Below are 14,517 nucleotides of genomic sequence, written 5' to 3'. Positions count from 1 at the left end.
TTAGGAAGTCTTTGTTATATTGTAGTGTATCATTTGTACTGTGTTACTCTTTTACAAGTATACTAGATATAATACAGATAATAGGCTTTGGAACCCTAAAACCAGTATTTGTGTATTTACTATAGTGTTAAGTGTTCACTTGAGCGTCGGTGACGCTCAAACAGCTTTGTAGGTAGTCAGGTTACACAAAGTTGCATTTACACCCTGTATTCACATTAAGGTATATAGCGCATTTCATTGATATAAGGTTTTACATAAAGGTATAGTGTTGTGAGCGTCGGCATCGCTGGTGACCTCCTCGTGGTCTCGAGCGTAAGCTACGCCATAGCGAATCATTTCCCTAGACATAACCAATAACGTGTCCTGTGATCACTGGGCCGTGAGCGAACGTGACGCTTGAGCGTCTCGCCTACGGCTGAGCGATCGTTACGCAAATAGCGTATCATTACGGTATTTCTTAAATTAACAGCGTACAGTGTTCTTAGCTTCATAAGGGTTGTTTATACGACAAGGAATTTAGCATTGTCAATTGCGGGCTCGCCCGGTCCTTTTCACATCTGCACTAGGTAGATCAGCAGACATTATCCCCCAGCAAAAGGGTGGGAGGTTGTCTCGCAGTTGCTGACGGGATAAGCGTCTGCTTCACTTAGGTAAAGAGTGCTGAAGGAATCCGGGACCGGAAGTAAGAACAAAACGCTTGTGTCTTTTTAAAACTGTTTATTTTTCTTTTGTCTTGCGTACGCACGCATATATCTGCATTTCTGTTTCATTTTTCGTATATCACTATTCCTGTTTGCCAAATTTTATAGTTGATAGAAAGGGCTAAAAGGAGATTTGCTGTTATTTAATAAGTAGAGGTAATAGTTAAAGTATAGAACAACACACGGCTTGTCCGAGAGACGAGGCAGCCAGTGTGCAGTGTGGATTGCGGTAGATGATCAGGGATCGTCTACATTGATAAAATATATATTGTGTTACGGTGGATCCTTTGCATTGCGTACACGTGTCGCTAACAAAGACTAGCGTACGCAATCCGAAAGGCAGACGCACGCAGCGTACACTACGCAACGTAGCGTCTGGTTACGCCCACGTAGCTCAAGTCACGAAAAGTTGAATTAGCGCAAAGCGATAATTAGCGCAAAGGCGATAAGTAACGCACAGCGGTAAATAACGCAAGGCGATAAATAACACAAATTGATTTCAGCTTTCCAAAACTTAGTTTAAATACCTTGTTTTACTGTAGTACCTCTGGGGAGAGCTATCAGACTACGGGAAATGATTTTTCTGATCAGAAAACTATAAGAATGATATTGGGTTGAAAACGGTATGAGTGTATTGAATCCCGCTTTGTGGACTTTGTGATCTAGGTGATAATCCCGCTTTGTGGACTTTGTGATCTATGTGATAATTTGTGATCTATGTGGAATGTGATGAGCACGATCTGAGTGAAAACGTGCAACAGAGTGTGATAAAGTTTTCGTTGTATTACGCTCTGGCTGTTTTGGAGCACAGTAGAGAGACTCCAATGATCCTACCATTTATGGGCAACAAGTGTCTATAAGTGGTACGATTGGACCGCACGGTTGTATGTGTGACCAATAACAACGGGTTATGAGGTCGTATATCCATGCGTAAATCTTGCCCTCATACGTGTTGTAGGGAGCACATGCAAGCGTGATTTGTGTAAAGAAAAAGGAAGGGAATTTTCTCAGGAAAATCTCTAGAGATAGGGCCTGCAACGGCTACACGTGTCTGCTAGAAGGCGGAACGGAGATACCCGGAGCAGAAGAAGTTTTAAGGAAGTTCTGTGTTTGGTGCATTTTAGGAAGTTTTTTCTGTGTTAAAAAGGTCCACAATGGCAGCCAAGTGCACAATACAGAGACGGTCGGAGGTCGGGATTCAGACTCCAGAGGCTTGCAGACCCCGAGGGTCTGCTCGGTTAGTAATGTGGGGGAAATATGGTCCCCACTCTGAGACCTTTTGTGATGAATGGACACGAATGACTGCGGGGGATAAGGCACCATTTCCCGGGATAGGTAGTTTTGACTCAGAGGTGTTGCATAATTTAAGGCAAAGGATATGTCTCATCAAATCAGCAAAGAGACGAATCAAGCATTATGATTGTTTACAAATATGGCAACAGGAGAGTGAAATGCAAAGAAATATAACTTACTTACCTAACTTTCATCTTGAGAGAGGAGAAGTGGCAATGGAGGGGATTGTGGTTGCGGAGAGAAGCACAAGGGTGAACAATAAAAATGCTCTTAGCAACAGTAGTACAGATAATAAGAATAAGTGTAATAAATGTAACAAAGATAATTGTAATACTGTTGAATGTACAACTATTAACCCATGCAAGTCGCACCCCATGTTAAACTTTCCTCAGGAACACCAACCAGAAAGTGAACCAAGAACGATGTCGGCACCTCTTTCAGAAGCCATCACACAAGACGTCCAGGTGGACACGACCCAGTCGGTAAAAACTGTAATCAAACCCCCTAATGGAGGGTCAGGTGAGGTCGTGTTCACAGGTATGTATGGTAATATACATCACGCACAAACAAATGTACCTTATATCCTAGAACCAATTCAGAATGACATTACTGGACTTAATCCTGTTAGGGTAATTGCAGTACCAAATGGGGAAACTGACTCTTCAGGAATCACTCCTGTCAGGAACATCGCCATGTACTGCCCTTTTTCCCGAACAGAATTAAGAGCAATTCTGTCTGAATTTCCTGATCCCAGGAAAGATTTAGTTGCTTGTCAAAGATACATTAGAGTGCTAGGACATACTGCAGAGCCAAGTAACAAAGATTGGAGGACAGTGCTGAGGGCATGTTTACCCCCCGATGTTGATTCATTGAAATTTATCACTGATTGTAAGCTAGATGAGGAAGTGCCACTAACAAACAAGTATAACCAAGATAATATAAAAAGAATCAATCTACAGTTGAAAGAATATTTTCCTACAGTAGCAAAGTGGAATAAAATCTATACAATAAGACAAAAAGAAGGTGAATCCGCAGAAGAGTATTTTCACCGGGCTCTGCAGGATATGGCTAGGTACACTGGTATAGATGACATTGAAACTAATGTACACCACAGAGAGGTAGCTGTGTCCGTATTAGCGAGCAACTTGAAAGACACACTAAAAATTAGGGTACAAACTTCAATACCTCATTGGAGAGGTATCTCGGTGGCGGCATTAAGAGAGTCCGCTATCGAGCATGACCGAAATATCCAAAGAACCAGGGAAGCGCAGGGAGAGCGGTTGATGACACTGAACATCCAAGCACTAGAGGATGCATCAAGTCGACCGGAACCCCAGGCCCCTAGCACATGGAGAAGGCCAAGGATTTGTTACCATTGTAGAAGAGAAGGGCATTATGCCAACAACTGTAATAACCCACATAAAGTTAGACCCCCTAGACCAAGAAATGAGCAAAGTTACAACATACACCATTATAATCAGGGATCATATAGGAAGAATTTTGGGCCACACCCATAAAATATAGTCAAGAAAGGTGATCATTAGGACTGATGGTAAGCCTGAGGTAACGATTAATAAAGTGGGAGGTCATTCACTAAAGACACAGGGATGACCAGGTGAAACGTTGTAAATGTATTTGTGAAAAATGTTTTTCTCTCCCTCTCTCTATCCCCATCTCTGACTAGTAGTGGTAAGAATTCACACATTGCATATCCACTTGGTCCTTGCAGAAGTCTACCAAACCCCAGCATGACCTCCGCCACAATGTATTCTGGCCAGATACAGACAGTGGAATAATGCAAGTGCTGGTGGGGAGGGACTGCTCAAGGAGACCATTAGACACGTAGATACGACAGCCTGATAGTCTGACAATGTTTTTCTAATGCTAACAATGTTTTCTTACAATGTTTAAAAATGCTTTGTTTCTCTTCTCTTATTGGTGGTTATTGTCGGGTTATGTAATGTATATATGCACATGAATTGTTCTCTATCTCTTTTGTTTTTTTTATTTTCTCTCTCTTCTCACTCATGTTTCCATGGTTTAAAGATGTTATGTCACCCCTCAGTTGGACCAATGGTAATGCCAGATTTTTGCTCCTTACAGAAAGATCGTCGGTTAGGAAGGAATATTGCATCACCAGAATGATCGTTTTTGAAGACTGAGAGACAACACCTTTGAGAGGACAGCAGAACAAGAAGAACAACAAGACGAGAGAACTTATTATCGTAACAAGTTCTCTCCCCCTCAAACTGATTTTCTTATACCCCATTTACAAATTTCTTCTTTTCTCCTCCTGTAAGATGGACTTGCCCCAAGAGACTGTGATATGGATTTTTTCCCGTTAACCATGATGTTGACCAGAGCAGTCTGTTTCGGTGAGAGTACCAGTGAGGTCGAGAAAGGATCCAGAAAGGTCCTGAGGACTGAGACGGAGGTGTAAATTTCCAATAGCAACCCAATCACCAAGCAAAGGCGAGTACCGGGCACGATCTAACCACCCTGTTATCTGTAAACATTTTCTTTGAAGGATTGTTAGTTTAAGAAGAAAGACCGTATCTGTAGGCTCTGTAACAAGAATGCCAATCCAGTCTTAATAACCATATGGACCGGCATCCATTGAGTGACTATCACTCTCTAGTGGGTAGCGTATTAAACCAAACAGATTGTTGGGTATGCTCTCAAGTACCTCAGGGTCACAGCAAATCAGGGCTAGTACCATTTCCTTTAACGTTAGGGGAGGTACTTGAGCTAAGTGGTGGGAGACCGGTGGACCGGAGGTTTAACATCTCCAGCCCTCCTAGTTTGAAGCTCCACCAGTACCATGTGGATAGGTCCCTCTTATGTTTTAACATCTCCAATCCTAGAAAACCGGGAAATTGGGAAGTGTCATGGAGCAACCTTACCATGACCTTTTCACACAGAGCAGATAGAATGCCTACAGATACAGAGCTCGTACGCCACATAGCCAGTAGAGGAAAATCTTTTCGGTATCGATATACCTTAGGAAATAGGATTACTAGAGTTGGAGAGGTATCACCAGGATACTGTGCACATGTCATACAAACTGATACGTGCATTAGGCAGATGGAAGAATTAGGGTCAGGAGATTTCACCTGGAAGGTTTGTAACATGGTCATGTCCTTCTCCGTCCCTTATGTTCTCCCCGATGACGCATATTTCATATGCGGGAGAAAGGCGTACAAGTGGCCTGCCCCAAACTCTGAAGGATTGTGTTATATTGGAAAAGTATTGCCTGAAGTGATGACTGTAACACATGACAAAATGAAGGACATACACCGTGGTGCCCAAGCTCCTTATACTCACACTCACTACGAACACCGAGTTAAAAGACAACTGTCAGAAAGGTTAGAGCATCCGGCCTCTGATCTTATCCATGAATCCACCGGGATTCAGGTTCTGGTAGCGTTAGATTCCACTCGTACCGCTCGAGGAGTGATGAATTATAAATACATTTCCGCACTCGCCAATTTGTTAGATAATATCACTGAAATGTATGATGACACGTTTAGATACACTGGAAGGGAACTCCAAGCTTACAAAACAGAACTAGTTCAGCATAGGATGGTTCTTAATTACCTTACAGCAGTAACAGGCGGATATTGTGTTACATTGGCAACACAGTACGGCATAAAGTGTTGCACGTACATCACAAATAGTACCGAGGATCCGGTAGAGGTCATAGACCAAAAGATGGATGATATTCTGCAATTAAAGTGGGAATTTCGTCGGAAACACAATCTCACCCTTGCTGCTGTAGGTAATGAGCTGACTGGTTGGGTGTCATGGTTGAACCCGCGAAATTGGTTCTCCGGTTTGGGAGAGTGGGCTCAAGGAGTCATAATGGATGTTGGAAAGTTTCTCCTGTGTATCTTAGGTGTTGTTATATCTATTGGATTGATATTTAGATGCGGGCAGGCTTTGATGAGGTGTAAACAAAGTACGAAAGTGATGAGCTTGAGGAGTGAGGAAACTGTAATTAACCTGGATTTGATTTATGACCCAATGCTAGAAACCATGACGTAATGATGTAATGAGTATACGGTCCGTCTTTCACCCATTTCTATGTTTTCCTCCGAGGTACAAAGACCCACGTAGACGAAGGATTTGATGAGCCAAGGGGCCGACAACGGAAAGATGGAAAGAAGAAGAGCAGACGACCTGATATACAAGATTTTGATGGACAATGCCATGGGTACCCCAGTTTCCCTAGGAACCTTAAAATCACGCTAGCCCAACATTTTTTGTAAATCCATGGACGTTGTTTGCTTTACTCACGATTTATGAGCAAAAGCACAAAGAAGAAGACTCCAATCAACCGACACCAATCAAGACCTCAATCGACAGATGTACATTTCCCTGACATAGAATATCATTGCATTTTCCATAAGTGTTCTTTATCTTCATCTCTACAACCCTCAGGTAATGACACACATAGTCGATAGGGAATACAGGCACAGATATCAGCAACCACATACCTCCCCCATTCATGTATCATCAACTAAAATGTGCATCCCCATTTTGTTACAACTGAAAGCCGAAATGAGCTCGGTAGAGTTTGACAGCCCATCCACAGACCCTTAGTACGGGATAAGAAGGAATTCAAATGTATACTTCGCAATACCTCGAAGCTTGATCTACCACACGTACGGCACGATGATACATGACCCTCCAAACATGGACTCATACACACATGCTTCTGCTTTCTCACTAGGTCATACCCTCTTCACACCTACTCCATTCTTCTTCCTTTCCCCACCATGGAAATCAATTAACCCCTGACTTACATTTTTCTCCTTAAATATTTTGTGGCAGTTATTATTGACTGCCAAAGGGTGGACTGTCAAAGTCAGAAAAATGTCTTAATGCACACTGCCATATTTGCACCGCACACTGGTCCGTGCTGCGCATGCGTACGCTCTCCCGTGGAAGCGCATACCCGCAATAGCGTGCACTCGCACGCGCAGTATGCGCATTTACGGTAGAGTTTACGTGATCGTAGCGTGCGACTCATTAGTTACAAAAGTTCACAATTAATGTCGTTTATAGATCATGTTCCCCTCAATAGTTTCTGTAAGTTTGGTTAAAATAGAACGTCCCTGAGCCGAGGAATCCCTCTTTACATCGTACGAAGGGTCTAACAGGAATCATACAGCAGTGTTTGGTACCCATCGGAAGAGTATTTAATCAGCAATATTCCGGTGTTGGTTTGGAGCGGATTAATCGCTCGTGCGAATAGTTATGGACATAACAAGTTATGTCTATTTTCTATTATCATTTGTTCTTACTTAGTCATGCATCAGTGGGTCTCAAATGGCTCTTTGACCTCAGAGATCCCCCAAACAATAGTTTGCATGTTAAGAGGGCCTCATATCTACACATGCATAAGGTAATCACAAGAATAGTAATTGAAGATCAATTGTACTCCAAATCAGTATCTTTCCCGCAGACGGAGTGCAATAGCCTTTAATTACATTGAGCTTTGAGACTCAATGGAGAAGACCAACACCTGTGTTTACAAATGGGGCTGGATTTGTATACAGGAAAATAAGGGCTGAGACGTCATTGTCTCAATTGAAAGTGGACATCATGAATATAGAGCAGAACCCAGACAGGATTCTGTTTTGTATTCGCCAAACAAAAGGTCTCCAGAAGACAGGAATGTGCTGGTCATCACCCATTGTGTTACATAACTTAGGCCACTGATACAAGACAGTTTACCTGTATGAATCAACCTATGACCTTTGTTATAATGCGAAGCCGAATTCCTGCGTCCAATGGACAGTGAGACTGTAGGGACCATTAGATTGCATTGTGTGTGGGGCATAAATAGGCAGGCCGACCACATCCAGCTCTCACTCTCTCATCAACGGTTATCTGCTGATAATCGGGAGCTGGATATCGAGGCGCAGGCGATCATACCCTTTGTGCGTAAGTTTTCTCTCCGTAATCATTGTCTTTCTGTGAGCCAATTCCTCTCTCTCCCTCTGTGTCTATTTCTCTCTCTCTATTTTCTCTTCTCTCTCGTAACTCCCCTAGACTAAACTTTATAGTATTGTATTGTATTGTGTTAGGCCAGGATAGTATTGTAGTTTATCCCTTAGTTAGGTGTTTGGTTAGGAAGTCTTTGTTATATTGTAGTGTATCATTTGTACTGTGTTACTCTTTTACAAGTATACTAGATATAATACAGATAATAGGCTTTGGAACCCTAAAACCAGTATTTGTGTATTTACTATAGTGTTAAGTGTTCACTTGAGCGTCGGTGACGCTCAAACAGCTTTGTAGGTAGTCAGGTTACACAAAGTTGCATTTACACCCTGTATTCACATTAAGGTATATAGCGCATTTCATTGATATAAGGTTTTACATAAAGGTATAGTGTTGTGAGCGTCGGCATCGCTGGTGACCTCCTCGTGGTCTCGAGCGTAAGCTACGCCATAGCGAATCATTTCCCTAGACATAACCAATAACGTGTCCTGTGATCACTGGGCCGTGAGCGAACGTGACGCTTGAGCGTCTCGCCTACGGCTGAGCGATCGTTACGCAAATAGCGTATCATTACGGTATTTCTTAAATTAACAGCGTACAGTGTTCTTAGCTTCATAAGGGTTGTTTATACGACAAGGAATTTAGCATTGTCAATATATAGACTGGTTGATAAAGAGATAGTATACTCGTAACTAGTATGTATGTATAAAGAAAGAAAAAAAAACCACGGTTAGGTGGTATATACAATTATGGATGGGCTGCCGAGTGCCGACACAGAGGTAGCCACAGCCGTGAACTACCGCACTGTACTGTGTCTGCTGCTAATATATAGACTGGTTGATAAAGAGATAGTATACTCGTAACTAGTATGTATGTATAAAGAAAAAAAAAAAAACCACTGTTAGGTGGTATATACAATTATGGACGGGCTGCCGAGTGCCGACACAGAGGTAGCCACAGCCGTGAACTACCGCACTGTACTGTGTCTGCTGCTAATATATAGACTGGTTGATAAAGAGATAGTATACTCGTAACTAGTATGTATGTATAAAGAAAGAAAAAAAAACCACGGTTAGGTGGTATATACAATTATGGACGGGCTGCCGAGTGCCGACACAGAGGTAGCCACAGCCGTGAACTACCGCACTGTACTGTGTCTGCTGCTAATATAGACTGGTTGATAAAGAGATAGTATACTACTAATATTATATATACTGGTGGTCAGGTCACTGGTCACTAGTCACACTGGCAGTGGCACTCCTGCAGCAAAAGTGTGCACTGTTTAATTTTAATATAATATTATGTACTCCTGGCTCCTGCTATAACCTATAACTGGCACTGCAGTAGTGCTCCCCAGTCTCCCCCACAATTATAAGCTGTGTGAGCTGAGCAGTCAGACAGATATATAATATATATAGATGATGCAGCACACTGGCCTGAGCCTGAGCAGTGCACACAGATATGGTATGTGACTGACTGAGTCACTGTGTGTATCGCTTTTTTCAGGCAGAGAACGGATATATTATATAAACTGCACTGTGTGTCTGGTGGTCACTCACTATATAATATATTATGTACTCCTGGCTCCTGCTATAACCTATAACTGGCACTGCAGTAGTGCTCCCCAGTCTCCCCCACAATTATAAGCTGTGTGAGCTGAGCAGTCAGACAGATATATATAATATTATATATAGATAATAGATGATGCAGCACACTGGCCTGAGCCTGAGCAGTGCACACAGATATGGTATGTGACTGAGTCACTGTGTGCTGTGTATCGCTTTTTTCAGGCAGAGAACGGATTATAAATAAAACTGGTGGTCACTGGTCACTATCAGCAAAACTCTGCACTGTACACTACTGAGTACTCCTAATGCTCCCCAAAATTAGTAAATCAAGTGTCTCTCTAATCTATTCTAAACGGAGAGGACGCCAGCCACGTCCTCTCCCTATCAATCTCAATGCACGTGTGAAAATGGCGGCGACGCGCGGCTCCTTATATAGAATCCGAGTCTCGCGATAGAATCCAAGCCTCGCGAGAATCCGACAGCGTCATGATGACGTTCGGGCGCGCTCGGGTTAACCGAGCAAGGCGGGAAGATCCGAGTCGCTCGGACCCGTGAAAAAAAACATGAAGTTCTGGCGGGTTCGGATTCAGAGAAACCGAACCCGCTCATCTCTATTGATTACCACGTCTGAATCTGGAGGCCGTATTGAAGGCTATTGTAAACCAGTTCTATTATTATAGGTGATTATTTTGAGCACTGGTTGGGTTGCATTAACCCCCACTGCCATCATTCCTTTTTATTGCCTGTTGAGATGGCTGTTCGAATATAGTCTTTTTTTATTTTTCCAAGTTTTTCAGAATGTTACGTAGGAGTGTTACACTCACTACTCCCCTCTTGCCCCGACTCTGCTGTACATTTTTGTGACTGTGGGCCATTTTTAGATGCCCATGGCATATTTAGATGCCCATGGTGATATTTTTGCTATACTGCTACTTGCTTGCTGACTGTAACAGGTCGGAATATCTGATTACTCTGTTTACATTGTATGCTTACAGATGTCCAGACCTATGTTTGCTTGTTTTTGCTTCCCTTCTGTGTTTCCTCGTCCTTCACACCCCTACCTTTTCCATTCAGGTACTGTCAACAATATTAGTTTTGGGCCCACCTTGGGACAGGAGATATATCCATATAGTGGTGTCACTCACATTATACAACAATGGCGAAGTTAAAAATCTGGTCTGATAATATTATGGGATTAAACATCCCAGAGAAGAGATTGCGCTTATAGCACACATTACACACAGAGAGAGCAGAAGTGGTGTTTCTACAAGAAACACATTTTAAGAATGGGGCATCACCAAGTCTCCGCTCCCGTCATTTCCCCGTAGGTTTTTTAATGACTATTCAGGTGCAAAATCGAAAGGGACAGCTATCTTATTTGCTAAACATGTTAGGATTAGTCACATGATGGAAAAAGTGATAGATGGTAGAGGGTTGATGATTAAAGCCACCATAGACCAACAGGTATTTACATTTGTTAATATTTACTTCCCTAATCAAAACCAGATACAGTTTTTCAGACAGAGTCTAGAATACATTGAGGTTTGTATAGAGGGTGTCTTGATAGTGGGGGGGGTATTTTAATTGGACACTAGAGCCAGCGATTGATTCTTCAACTGGTACTTCTAGGACCTCGCAGAAACAGGCTAGACATTTTCGGACGATCTTACATGATTTTCAATTAGTGGATTCGTGGCGTCTCCTTCACCCAGCCGACATAGACATAACCTTCTACTTGAACCCCCACAACTCATATTCTCGTATTGACTATCTCTGCATGAGCCATAGACACTTGGATATGTTGTTGGACACTACCATGGCCAAATTGTGGGGTCAGAACATTCCCCTATTTCACTTACACTATCTTTACGAAGTTCTCCACCGACACAATGGCAGTGGCGGTTTAATGAGCAGCTACTCCAGGACCCCGACAGCCGCAACCAACTAGAAACAGCTATAGATGAGTATATTTCACTGAACACTACTGATGACTGTTCACCGGGAACCATCTGGGAGGCCCATAAGTGTGTTTTAAGGGGTAAATGCATTCAGGTGTGTGCATATATTAAAAAGAAAAAAAACGAGTGCGGATTAGCTCTGCTGTCCAAAATACAGACATTGGAACAGACACATAAAGCTTCTCTCACACACGATACACTAGTGGAACTTCAAAAGGCGCGTGCTTCATTAAATAAATTACTTGATGATAGTACCCGACGAGCATTCCGATGGTGCCACCACAAATATTATTGATGGGGGAATAAGCCAGGGAAGTTACTTGCTCGGGTATTCAGAGCACAGAGGTCCCTTACATTTGTAACAAAGTTGAAGGACTCTAGTGAAAGCATCCATGCTAGAATCAAAGACATAGCTGCCATATTTCATGAATATTATACAGACTTATATAACCTTATGAAACAATGTTCACCTGCAGAACTAGCAGTATATAAACTGGAACTAGAGAAATTCCTGCATTCTTTTCCTAATCTTCCCTTAGAGGTGACCCGGGCACTAGAAGCCAATTTTACAGAATCAGATCTGATTACGGCCATGGGGACCTCCCCCTCTGGTAGGAGCGCGGGACCAGATGGTTTTCCAATAACTTGTTATAAGGCATTTAAAGAGAAACTGGTACCACTCCTTTTGCGAGCCTGCAATGCAGTCTCAGTGGAGAATCCTTTCTCTAGCCAATCTCTCAGTGCCCACATGGTGATACCAAAGGAAGGTAAGTACCCCTCACTCCCGTCTAGCTACAGACCCACCTCATTATTAAATGTTGATGCTAAGCTCTACGCCAAACTTCTGGCCAACCGTCTGGGCCCACTCCTGCCAGAGATTATTCACCCTGACCAGGTCGGCTTTGTACTGGGTAGAGAAGCAAGAGACAACACCATCAGGGTATTTGACTTAATAGCACATGCTCAAGCTAATAATTCCCCAATGATGCTTCTCTCTACTGATGTCAAGAAAGCATTTGACCCCGTAGACTGGGCCTTTATGGAGGCAATATTGAGGAAGCTGGGTCTCGGTGACACATTCCTTCAAAATGTGCTTGCACTCTATCGGGCTCCAACAGCACAAGTCAGGGTTAATGGGACCCTATCTGATCCTATAACAATATCCAATGGAACCAGGCAGGGATGTCCGCTCTCGCCCCTGCTATTTGTTTGGGAATGGAGGCTCTAGCACAGTCGATCAGACAGATTACAACTATTTTGGGCATACAGGTCGGACATGTTGACCAACACTTAGCCCTGTTTGACCTACTCGCAATCCTGACAAACCCGACCACCTCCCTCCCAAATCTTATGAAAGAATTCGACCAATTTAGTAAGCTTTTCCATTTTCAAAATTAATTTTACCAAATCCACAGCCCTAAACATATCCCTCTCGACAGGAATCACATTGGCACTAAAAGCTTCCTTCCCCTTTGAGTGGCACCCATCACATGTTAAATATTTAGGAATACTAATTCCCTCTTCCCTTTAGTGAATAACTACCATCAACCATAAACCCTTATTGTGAAAGATTAAATACGAGATGACACAGTGGCTCACGCAGAGATTTTCATGGCTCGGCCGTATGAATGTAATTAAAATGAATGTATTACCCAGACTCCTGTATATCTTCCAGACAATTCCCCTTAAACTTCCCTATTGTTTCCTACTAGAAACTCATAAGACAATCAGTCACTTTGTCTGGGGGGAAGGAGACCCAGATTCAAACACAACTACCCTTGATATCAGCTTACTACCAGGCCTCCATACTTTACAGAATTCTAGACTGGACATGCCTGGAATCAAATAGGAAACAATGGGTAATGCTCGAATCTTGTTCAACACAAAAGAACCTCAGATACATTCCATGGTTCCCCAAAATTGAGAAAATTGTGCATCCCACAGTAGGCCATACCCTAGATATCTGGAAACTGATTAGGACTAAATATGCCCTCTCAACCAGTATGTCCCCCTCATGCCCATCCTAGGTAACCTCACATTTACTTCAGGACTGTCGAGGGAGATAGCTGCCAGATGGAAAAGTCTTGGACTAGAACGGGCACATCAGATGTATAGTCGAGGCACAATCAGATCTTTTTCAGATTTGTGCGGTTTAGAAAATGTGCCCCCCAAGGACTTTTGGTTCAATTTACAACTCCACCATTTTGTCCAATCACAGGAAAGGACCTGACTCCCAACAGGGAACTTACCCCTTTTGAGAAACTATGCATACAGACTTCGGCTCATACACACATAATCTCTAAAGTCTACCAGATTTTTCTAGATGGTACATTTTCTGATACCATCTCTTTCTGCACAGCTTGGGATTCTGACCTTATTCATAGAGGGTTACATATAGAATGGAAGAAACAATGTACTATAATGGCGTAGTGTGCCACTAGCCTAGAGGTCAGTGAATCTCAGTACAAGCTATTAACGAGATGGTATAGGTGCCCCACTTTACTCCATAAATGTTATCCATCTGTATCGCCTCTGTGTTGGAGATGTGGGGGAGACAGGTGCACAGTAATACATATCTGGTGGGACTGCTCCCTCATAACCCCGTTCTGGCACTTATAAAACTGGCATCCAGAGTGGTGGGATATGAAGTACCAAAGGGTCCTGACTTCTGTCACACACCGATATTCCTATGTCCAGATATAAACATTCTTTCATTAAACACTTAAGTAACGCAGTGAGAGCAGTGATCCCAGTCCACTGGCATTCAACAACAGCACCTACGATTTGGGAATGGTGTCAAAGAGTGGACTTTTACATGCATATGGAGGACATCTACTACACTGCTCTAGAAAAACATCCCACATATACTTCAACCTGGTTTCCGTGGCTTGAATTTAAGACCACATGAGAATATACTGCACTGACCCCAATGAACCACACTTCATGACAACCCCCCTGAGTACCACACACACTCAAATACTCCAGATT

The sequence above is a fragment of the Pseudophryne corroboree genome, chromosome 1 (genome assembly GCF_028390025.1).
Source record: "Pseudophryne corroboree isolate aPseCor3 chromosome 1, aPseCor3.hap2, whole genome shotgun sequence".
NCBI lineage: Eukaryota > Metazoa > Chordata > Amphibia > Anura > Myobatrachidae > Pseudophryne > Pseudophryne corroboree.
The sequence above is the reverse complement of the archived record's forward strand: the minus strand, read 5'-3'. Positions refer to the sequence as shown.